Raw genomic sequence first — 10078 nt, forward strand, 5'->3', positions numbered from 1 at the left:
GAAAACCCTGTAGTAAAGCACAGTTTGAGATGAGAATATTATTTGTCTTACATGGGCACTCAGAATATTTGAGTCTCCTACAGAGGTTTGGCCCTCTTGGAAAACAAAACAAAACAAAACACCGGACATCCCACCCCTTATAATTCTTTTTAAAGACTAGGTTGTATTTTAGCAGCAAAGTTGGTGACTGGTAACAGTGCAATGGTGGAGCAGAAAGGTGGGAATGCAGAGGGGATTTCTTATTTTATATGTGAAATCAGGGCTGCAAAAGGAAACCAGTTCCCTTCCTTTCATGTCGCAAGCGGTTTATAAGACAGTGAAAGGGGGCTGTGGCCTTTGCGTTTTCACTCTCTTTGCTGCAATACTTTTTCTTATCTGCACTTAGGAAAACCAGTCTGTAGGCTTACTAAATTAGATGAAAGATGGTAGCCTGGCCCCGTGCACAGAAGATGTGATGGTACAACGTAAATCGACAGCCAAATAATGCATAAGACTTAGAAAAATTCCCCTTGCATTTTGCATTTCCAACCAGTAAAGTGCAATGTCAGAGACAAAGAGCTGGGTTAGAAGGACCACAGGTTTGATCTAGAAACTTCCAAATAACTTGCAGTAGAAGTCTGAAATAGTAACTTTGCAACATCTGCTCTGGTAAATTCACCTATTGATGGCAAGGCATAAAACCTGCATGCCTTTGCAAATTATTTCAATTATAAAGACTTTAAATAAGATTGATAACTAACATGAGTCATAACAGAGCTACAAACTCTGTCTAAAAATATTTTCCAAATATATATCTCATGGTAACTGTTGTACAGACATCTGACGAGTATTTCTGTGGGGATGAGAGAACTTGCAAGCACAGGCAAAAATCCTAAGAGGCAGAACTCTGGAGAATTTGGATGTCTTTGGTCAGGAATTCAGACAGAACCAGGTCATCTGGTACCTACTGCTGCAGGGATCTTACTGCTAAAAAAGAATGTAAAGGAATTGGATTAAAATAGTGTGTGGCAAAATGGGAGAATTCTGTAGAGCTTTACTAAATTTGAGTAATTGCCCACAAAATTACCAAAAAAGTTATCTTACCTCAAAAAATAATTTATTCTTAATGACTTTATGGCTGTGCTCTTCACTCCAGCCTTTCAAGGAGGCTAAAAGGTGAAACCAAAGATGTAAAAATTACAATCCCTATGTTTAAGGGACATTTTTGACTCACAGTGCTCATGATGTTTCACGACTCTTTTTTTTTTTCCTGGTACATCTGCCTGGAGCAGAAGCAGTAACCTGCCTGCTTTGTGACAACTGTGCTCCAAACATTGCAATGGACCATTTGATTACCAATTGTGTGCTGAGGGAAAGAAGAGTTCCTATGTGATAGATCTCAATGAAGGTCCCACCCCTCTCCAGCTGTATCTCTGATGGGAGGTAGTAAGTGCTGCAGAGTGCGCCTTTGCTGACCAACACAGGCACGAATAACACAAGCAACCTCTTTGCCACCCACCCAGCTGAATTAAATGTCCTCTGGTGGAAACTGTATGATGAAAGAATTTCTCTAGGAAAAAAACTGTCAGTAGATGGATTTGAATCCTTTTGAAGGAGGGTATAAAAGAAAACCACTCTTGGCCAAATGCAAGAAAAAAATTGACTTCTGTCTTGAAGGGTTTATCTATTCATTTGATTGTCTCTTCTAAGTGAGCTGTAATTAGAGCTAGTCCTCTTCTAACCCTTGTGCTAATGAGGCTTTGCTCACTTCTATTAGTGACAGTGCATTGTATTTTAATAAGGATCCCCTGGCCTGGCATGGCAGGACCTGCAGATCAGGGGAAGGAGAGCAAAAGGAAATGTAAAGTGGGATCAGCAGGGGGTCTCCTTCTTGGCACTGGGCTCCACAGGAAGGCGCTGGCTAACTTTGTCTTAGAACTGTCATTTGTATTAACTTCTAACCCATCACCTCCTCTGGTAGGCTAGCTTTACTCAATGAAGCGGGATAGATCCTTGGCTTGGCCTCTCTATCCCCTATTTCAGTAAACTGAATACAACACAAAAAGTTCACAGGGGAAGCATTTGGGGAGATGGTGTTAAGGATAGGGTCAAAAAGAGCTTTTAACTCATCTTAACATTACTGTCCTTTTCCATTTCAACTCTTATCTGCCCATCAAGGCTTTCAGTTTGCTCAATCATCCATTGCAAAAAGAGAAAACAACAAAAAAACCCAAACAAAAAACACAACCAAAAAACAACCCAAAATGCACAAAGCCTCCAAACAGAGCTTATAGTGTTTTGAGATATGCAACACTTTGGTCTGTACCTGCACACTTGCTTGTATGTTTTCTCTCTGTATTTTTTTTTTCCCGTGGGTCTGCTGGACCAGAATTCTTAGGCTACACCTTCGTGTAGGCTGATGCAAATTGGGGTGATATCTTTGCCATTCAGTAAAGTTAGGAAGAAAAAGAGAATCAAGCCTTTTGTATCTTTTGTATAACAGTATTGCATCCCAAGCAGAAAAATCCTTTCTAACAAAGTCTTTTTAGAGATGCTAGAGGCTGTTAGAAAGTGACAGATAAACAGCTCCCTGTACAGCAGAAGGTAGAAAAGCATTATTCTTTTTTTGTTTAGTTCCTATCAATGACTTACCAAAAGCTCTAAGCAAAATATATTTCTTCCTGTTAGTACTCTCAGAGCCTACCTAGGGATTTTTCAGACCTCCAGGGACATGATTCTGCTCTTCCTCAAATTCAAGAAGATTGTTTACATGTCAGTGAAGTGAATGCAATACTTTACTATTTTCACTCCGTTTTCCATCTGCCTCTCCTTTTATGCATATCTGTAAATGCTTTTACCAAAATGTAAATCATGGAGGAATCGAGCCAAAGGACACGCTGAGGAAATAGTGAGACATGTATCAGATGTTATTTACCTCTTTAAATATCATGGTATGCTCAGTCAGCATCATTTCTGGTGGGTCATATGTTACTGATCACCTTTCTGGAGGAGATACTGTTTGGTGATGAACCAGTTGAACAGTCAACATGGCACCTGTTCAGTCCATTACTGATATTGTAGGCAATTATAGGATTTATAGAGATATGAGTTTCTTTGTGTTAGCTCAGACACTTGGATCATTACTTGAGAGAAAGCTGATATTGAAATTTTGCCCCTAACTTGTATGGACATGTCAGGGATCAGGCTGGCTCCAGGTAGCTTGATCACAGACCTCCAAGGTATTCTAGCAGGCTTTGTGAGTCCATCTACGAAATGAACCTGCTTTCTCTGTCCTGGCATTGGTTGTGTCACCACAGAAGCCTATGCCCACTTTCAAAACTGGCTTGAATCTTCCTTTCTTTAGTTTAAAACCATTACCCGTGCTATCATAACAGGCCCTGCTAAAACATTTATCCTCATATTTCTTATAAGCCCCTTTTAAGTACTGAAAGGCCGAATTCTTCAATACTGTGGCCTCTGAATGCTTCAGTATTTTTTACATTCTTACCTCTGTGGATTTTCCTTGATGTTCTCTTTGTCTCATGGCCGAGGAAGAGAGAAGGATTTCCAAAATTATTTCAATTATCAATTATTCCAAAATATTTCCATTGATCTAATGGCAGAACAAAGTTTAGCCTCCTTTGACTGCTTAGTGAAATTATCAGCTCTCATTTATCTGGCTGAGTGGATCACATAGTTGTCTATCAAGTAAATGGGCATAAGCAAGCACTTAAAAAAGGGTCAGAATTATCTATCTGAGCACAGAGCTAATGGGAGGACATAATTAACGCACTGGAGCAACTATTGATTCACAAAATAATTTTGTACATATGGTTTCTTCAGTCATGTGAAAGACTAAAGATCTGCTGCAGTTGCAGCTGCAATGACACCTTGCCTTTCAGTGGAAAGCTTGGTAGATAAACGAGTTAAAAAGCGAGGAAAGCTATTTTTTCATAGCTTTAGCAACTGATCTTCCCAACAGGCTAGAAATAGGTTCCTACCCCCACTCCTCTGCACTCCTGTTCCACTAGGGTCTTGAACTATGAACTTACTGTTGGAGCTGGATACCCAAGACATTCCAGCCACATGTTTCTTTGCTGACTGCCTTAGACCATATCTTTTTGCTCTTCTGAGTTATTTAAAGTGCTTGATATACTTCAGTTTACTACCTTTGTGTATAGAGATTGTACTGATGTTGGACGTCCATGCCTTGTGTCTCATTTACTAATGGGTTCAAAGTACAGCTCAGGCAATTTACTCAGCTATTTGAAAGGGAATTTCATTAACTATGAGAAACAGCAGAGTCATAGTCAGGCTGTAGTCCTCAACCTTTATTGTCTGTCCTTCTCCCAAAGAAGAGGAATTGTGAGCTGAGGAGATAAAGACTGTCTGTGGCATTGGTATAGAGGTGTCACAAGGAGGTTCTTTCCCTTCCTTTTGCTGTATCAATGGCACTCCTGTCACTGAGCGTGACATGCTTCATTCTATGAAGAGTGACATAAACGTTATTAAGAAAAAATGGTTTCTGATTTAAGGCAAGAGAAAATACCCCAGTGACTTGTGTGGAAACAAGACTAAGCCTGATGTTTCTTCGGTTTTCAATATATACTTGAATGCTGGCCTTGTCTTAAATATTATAAAAGACTTTCCTCAGATTTTCAGTTCCTTAAAAAAGTTGGTTTTGTTTTGTAGGAGACAAAATCATGTCTTGTAATTACCCAATATACTTTGACACTTGTGTATTCAAAAGAGATGCCAAAAGATAGAAGTGTTTATATATGTGACAGCTATTGCCCAAATCAAGAAGAATGTGTTACTCAAATATGTATATTTAGTTCAAGAAGAGTCAAGCATTTGGTCTTTTGAAGTTCTTTTAACTTTTCAAGCTTTCTTACAAAATCAGAGATTGCAGTCTCCAGAACTCACACTTTATGAGTCAGTGAAAACTAGGTTCTTTATTTTTGTTAGTTGTGTACAGGGTAAGAAGTATTGTTGGAAAATAATATTCTAATTAATGTGTGATTGAAAAAGCACAAAAATATGCTACATGCAAAAGTCTTTTAACTTTTAGATTAATATATCTTTAAGACTTTTTCTCAAATAAACTATCACATCTGTAGTTTTCAATGTCCATCTGTGTAAAATTATATTAAAAACTTACACATATTAAAATTTTAATTATTAACTTGATAAAATACCATGTGACTATATGTTTTAGTTTGTTCTTATTCTTAATCAGTAAGGACATATGTTAATTCTGATGATTCTTTATATACAACTGAATCTAAAGTACTACAGATGAGTCTCTAATGACAAGATGGTGGGGAAAATTTAATTATATATTCTTTTAGCTTCTCACTTTTATTTTAGAATTTGCTTTCCCAGTAGCTAATATATGCTGTAATCTAATGTATTTGCTTACCATATTTTCATTTTGGAGAACCAATACAATAGAAATCTGCTAAATGCTTAATTATCAAGTTATGAAAACTCATCATTTAACTTTGTCTTCAGTTACAGACAATTACTCTTTTTTAGCGCAAAATTTGACAAACAAACTGCAAAGTCTTTATCATCAAAGACTTCTTGCCCTTAGGTCAAAGTTGTGTGCTTTCTTAAGTATGTTTTTTGTAACACTTGTTCTTTTTCAGAAAGAAGAAAGAAGGTAACAACGAAGATCTTTGAGAAATAGTTTATCAGACTACAAGTCTCCTGGTGTGTTGAACAAGGAAGGAATCATGGAGGTAACTTCTGCCCCAATGGATCCCAGATCCAAAATCTTCTCTGTAAACAGAGCCTTTCATTTAGTACAACTGGATCATAAAGTGACAAGTTTTCCCCTAGAATTTAGCCTAAAGCCTCTTCTGGTCAGATTAACTCTGTTGTATTCAGCTGCAGACCTGGATTAACCCCTAAGAAACTCTGTATTGTTTCTCTTCATTGCATATATCCCCATGTCTCCTATTATCTCCTCTTTACATCAGACAAAGCGATACAAAGTTTAATCCATTATAAGCTTTTTTTTTTTAGTTTTGCGTATCTGTTAAGACTTCTTTGACAGTTGTTTCCCCTTTTGATGCAAATAGCCCAGCCAAATAGAAAACTTTGTCAACAGAATTTGCTAACCTGAAACACAGAGGAGATAGATAGCAGAAGTGTCTTTCTTGCAAAAACAAAGATGCCAGTGCTAAATCTGTTGTTCCTTATCGTTGTCACTGCTCTGAGCAAATTGAAAACACATACAGGTATATGACACATCATGGACTAGATCATGTTTTTCAGTGAGAGCATGCCTGATGTAAAGTTTTCTCAATGTATTAGTATTTTTCATTATTTTTAAAAGCTCTTTTAAAGCTGCTTTTAAAAACTGCAATGTCAGAAATCGTCTCTGATAGGACTGACAGGAGGAACTGGTCAGGAACCCTGAGGAAAGCAGTTATAAATGGCTGCTGGAGTAAAGAAGAGAATGGAATTACTTATGTACATTCCTAACTACCTGCTTACTAGGAAAAACACCTAGAAATAATGGGTCACATTTTTTATTTGGATAATACAGCCCTGTTCATTTAGTGGTGGTTTATTTAACAAAGGACTTAATCCTATATCACTGTTACTATATGATGATATAATATGACATATTAGAAAAACCAGCACTTTTTCAACAACTAGCTGAGATCCAAGGAAGTTTCATTGGCCTCATCACATGAGTTTTGTTGAGGTCCCTACAAAGCAGTGTTCTGCATGGGGTAGGGTTAGGGTTAAACAGAGATAATCCTGTCAAGACTTTAAGATGTTTTCGGAAACTCAAACCAGGGCACAGTACAGCAGATTATCCTCTGGCCTTTCACCTCCAAAGCAAGCAGACATTGTATTGAGAGATGACACATAGCTTTTAAAGGGCATATATTAGAAGCTTCTAAACTGAGTGGTATTAGCTCTGTTCCTGCAAATGTTTCCTGCAACCTTTGGATGGCACTGTTGTACACCTGGCACAAATGGACTGGATTTCCAATCTTTCTGACCCCCTCCATAACTTTGTAACATCACTTGTAGAGAGGTTTATTTCTTCTGATAATTTCAAAATGGATTTTGTTTAACATTGCTTCACTTTTACATTAAAAAGTTTCACATTTTCATTTTATAAAAGGAAAAATTGGAAACTATCTTATTGTCACTTTCAAAGTTTGTTTTTTAGAACTGAAAATAAAATGTTTGGGAGTGTGATGAGGTTGTGATTTCCATTGTATCAAAACTCTGTTTTTGAACAACAATATTTTGTCAGAAATTGTTAAAATATTGGTACATCTAAGTTTGTGTTTATTAATAGACTTCAGAAAGAAAAATCTCCAGAAATTTAGCACAGGAAAATTCTTCTGAAGCCCGAAATCCAAGATTGTAATGTCTCCTGTTCTTGTCATTTGAGGTTCTATATATTGTCATACTATTTCTAAACCACTTACGAAAGCTCTGGAATTCAATAAATAGATGACACAGAAGTGTGAACACACAACTTACATACAGAGGGCAGGACGAAAGGAGAAAAAAAACCCCATGTTTTCTACCAGACTTGAGAATTCTGTCTTGATTATTCCTCCAGCATAGTGTACTCTCTCAACCAATACTGTTCAGGGATATCAGAAGACCTTGGGGTCTTCAACAGGAGTTTTAAAATAAGGAGAAGTCTAGCCATGACACTTATTTCTGCCAGAGATCTGGAAAAATCATCTTTCCTGAATGTCAATTAAGGACACATCCAGAAAACAGGACAGTGATAAGACGAGGTTGTTTTCACTGACAGCGTGATGGAGAAGAACAAGATGAAGGTAGGTCAGTGGAGAAAGGTAAAATTGTACAAGCTTTCCATAGTGCATTGTAACAGTGTCAGCTTGGTGTAGTGGGAAGCAGAAAACCATGTCACACTTCCAAGGATATGGGTGTGCTACTCAGTTGATGAACTTATCTCAGTTTGCTTGAGCTGAGTCAAGAGATACGACAGGGAGCTCATGGTACTGCAGACACCGAGGTGTGACTTGATGGTGGCTTGGGCTGCAAATGGCAGGGTGAAAGAAAGCATTATAGAGATGCTGAGAAAAAGAACGGGTAGCTAGATTTGGATGCCATATGTAATCCTTTCAGATGTGACGTTCTCATAACAAAGTGTGAAAATTCTCTCCTTACTTGAAAGAGATTTCTTGTTCAGCAAACAGCTCTCCTGTGTCTCTCATGCTAGCAACAAAGGAATTAAATAACCATGCAAATTTATTAAGCTGCCTCAAAGGAATGTCTCTGCACTGTAGCTTGTACATCCTTACTGAAATTGTAGTACTGTTATATGTTACTTTTTTCAGTCAGTCGTGCTAATCAGCTTGATAATAGGGTTTTCCTGAACTGTGTTGATGACAATACCAATGCAGCTATCAAAAGTTAGCATGATAAAAATCAATAAAAAGAAATTTATGAAAAAAAAATCAAAGGCTGTCAGATGCAACTCTACTCTGCCTCAAGAAATTCCTAACCCTTGGGTTACTAGAAATTGGGATGAAATGCTAGTGTAACAACTGCATTATCCGAACCACAATATTATCTACTAGTGGTCACTAGTGGAGACAGAATACTTATGTTAACTAAGCCTTCGATATGATCCAGTTTGGCTGTTCTTATTTTCTTACTCAACAAACATGTCATTAAATAAATGTTATAATTCATCCAACATCTGGTTTGGTCACATAAAGAAGTATATGTATTTACTGAATTTATTTTGTGATAGGCTTGTATTCTACAGCCTTGCTCCTGTTATCAAACTCTGTATTTGTAAAATGATCATGTGGAGCTGTAGAATTAACAATGACAATTTTGCTAATCAATTATTAAATTAATTTTCCAGCACTCTTGACCTGATCCGCTTCAATTTGTGTTAAACTTGTTGCACATGCAAGTTACATTCCTTTTCCACAACAGGAGTATCATAGAATCGTAGATTGGTTTGGGTTGAAAAGGGTCTTAAAGATCTAGTTCCAACACCCCTGACATGGGCAGGAACATCTTGCACTAGACTAGGTTGCCCAAAGTCCCGTCCAATCTGACCTTGAACACTTCCAGGGATGGGACATCCACAGCTTCTCTGGACAGCCTGTTCCAGTGCCCCACCACCCTCATGGTGAATAATTTCTTCCTTATATCTAATCTAAATCTACCCTCTTTCAGTTTAAAGTCACTACCGTTTATCCTATCACTACATGCACTTGTAAAAAGTCCATTTCCAGCTTTCTTTTAGGCCCCCTTTAGGTGCTGGAAGACTGCTATAAGGTCTCCTTGGAGCCTCCACTTCTCCAGGATGAACAACTCCAACTATCTCAGTCTGCCTTCACAGGACAGCTGCTCCAGCCCTCTCATCATCTTTGCATCCCTCCTCTAGACTCTTTCCAACAGGTCCATGTCCACCTTGTGCTGGGGGTCCTCAAGCTGACCACAGTACTCCAAGGGGGTCTCACAAGAGCAAAGAGGGAGAATCACCTCCCTCAACCTGTTGATCATGCTTCTTTTGATGCAGCTCAGGATACAGTTGGCTTTCTGGGCTGGAAGCACACATTGCTGGGTCATGTTCAGCTTCTCATCAACCAACACCCCAAGTCCTTCTCCTCAGGGCTGCTCTCAATCCGTTCTCTGCCCAGCCTGTATTTGTGCTTGGGATTGCTCCAACCCAGGTGCAGGACATTTCACTCGGCCATGTTGAACTTCAGGAGGTTCACATAGGCTCACCTCTCAAGCCTGTCCAAGTCCCTCTGGATGTCATCCCTTCCCTCCAGCATGTTGACCACACCACACAGCTCGGTGTTGTTGGCAGACTTGCTGAGGGTGCAGTCAATCCCACTGACCATGTCACAGACAAAGATGTTAAACAGCACCAGTCCCGATACGGACTCCTAAGTACTCTGTTTCCACTGAAATATCTGCTGAAAGAGGAACAACTTTAACAAAATATTGACTGAAATCCTATTTTAAACACATACCTTGTGAATGCCTTTGAAGATCCTTTGGAAAAGTGTGAAAATCAACTGTAATAGTTGCTATACTAAAAAGTCGTATAGAAGTACTGATG

General features: G+C 38.5%; 1 long non-coding RNA gene across 1 annotated transcript in view; it reads left to right on the plus strand.

The window, feature by feature from the left end:
• LOC110362857 (uncharacterized) overlaps window positions 1–8865 on the plus strand; it is a 74112-nt gene extending 65247 nt beyond the window's left edge. The window contains exon 6 of the long non-coding RNA XR_002420525.2: window positions 5631–8865. This is a non-coding gene — a long non-coding RNA (uncharacterized LOC110362857). The remainder of the gene's footprint in view (window positions 1–5630) is intronic.
• The last annotated feature ends 1213 nt before the right edge of the window (window positions 8866–10078 follow it).

This window comes from Columba livia, chromosome 1 (genome assembly GCF_036013475.1).
Source record: "Columba livia isolate bColLiv1 breed racing homer chromosome 1, bColLiv1.pat.W.v2, whole genome shotgun sequence".
Classification (NCBI taxonomy): domain Eukaryota; kingdom Metazoa; phylum Chordata; class Aves; order Columbiformes; family Columbidae; genus Columba; species Columba livia.